The sequence below is a fragment of the Aplysia californica genome, unplaced genomic scaffold (genome assembly GCF_000002075.1).
Source record: "Aplysia californica isolate F4 #8 unplaced genomic scaffold, AplCal3.0 scaffold00104, whole genome shotgun sequence".
NCBI lineage: Eukaryota > Metazoa > Mollusca > Gastropoda > Aplysiida > Aplysiidae > Aplysia > Aplysia californica.
In genome coordinates, this window is record NW_004797374.1 from 1,274,892 (window position 1) to 1,276,270 (window position 1,379).

The 1,379-nt window shown below is 37.7% G+C and overlaps 1 protein-coding gene across 1 annotated transcript in view; it reads left to right on the forward strand.

Moving 5' to 3' along the window:
• The window catches only part of LOC101846805 (neuropeptide SIFamide receptor-like), a 24,268-nt gene that overhangs the window by 1,788 nt on the left and 21,101 nt on the right, over nt 1-1,379 (forward strand). The gene's annotated exons all lie outside the window — the stretch shown is intronic.

The following is a 1,379-nucleotide window of genomic DNA, read 5'->3' on the forward strand; positions in this document are numbered from 1 at the left end:
ATAAAGAAAGAATGAAAGAAATATTTGTTTAACCCAAAGAGTATGTTCCTCCGATGGGAAATGAACTCACGTCGTTTTAAAACAGCGGAAATCCTAACAGTACATAATAGACAATTTAAAAAATCAGTGAATAGTAAGTTGGAGACTTTCAAAGATCAGAAAACAATTTTGACAATCATTACTTTAGTTAACTGTTAGAAATTCTGGAAATCAAAAACATCGAAATCAGTGTCATTTTTAAGATCAACGCCCACGCCTGCTGATCAGTGGAGTTCTTGCAATGACAAACATTTTCTTTGCATACTTGCCAGATCATTGGTAGAAAAAGCCCATTCGAAATTGAAACTAAAGACGTATACAAGATAAGGAAATAGCAACTGAACATATAAACCAGGTTTGGATTTAATTATAACATGTGTTCCTCTGGAAACATTTATTTATATTCGTGTATATGAATATAGTAAAGATACTGGAATCATCTGAAACGCAATCTTACAAACAGACCCCACATCAAATGAAAACATTGCAACGAAAACCTGTACAAATTAACATTCCCGCCATGTGATCGTTTTCAACACCACAAAATAATAAGCTGGAGCTGACAGGTTCGTCTGAAAACATGCTTCTGTAAGCTATCTGTGTTGTAAAACAGTAAGAAAAGAAGAGAGAGAGAGCGAAAGAGAGAGAGAGAGAGAGAGAGAGAGGGAGAGGGAGAGGCTCAATTTACTATGTTCCCTGTGCTCTTGAATTAGAGAAGAGTAAACTACATGAGCGCAGATAGTTTGTCAAACGTCGCTGTATCTATTCTGCAAGTGAACAAAAACTGAACCCGTGCTAGAAGCTCTGTCATTTTCTGAGATAGATATGTCTGTACTGGGTTATAGCTCTTGCACTTCAATGTGCGATTGCCAATTCGTCACAGGTGACATTATACATTTAAGGATGATAAAAGACGCACTCCCTAGTTCCGCCTGATCAGCCTGAAAAATTATTTGACTGCTTGACTGTTGTTGCATTACGACACAGACAAATAGAAGGACTGTCAGGAGAGATTTTTACTTTCTCGAATAAATTATAAGGATGAATGGAAAGGCAAGTAGTTTTGAAATCTGGGGAAGATCGAAAAGCTGGAGTCGTACAGACTTTGAGAAAGTTCGAGATAACCAAGGTCTGCTGAACGAATGTATCCATTCTAACATGGATTAGATTGGGGACTTCCTATCTTGATGAATTCTGAAGATTGAATCGACCAACTGATATTATTCCCTTTACGTGGCGAAGATTTACCGTCTTTTCCACCAAGAAATATGTGTGGAATACAGCAGAACACTAACACGCACACACGTACACACACACTCACACACACACACACACACACA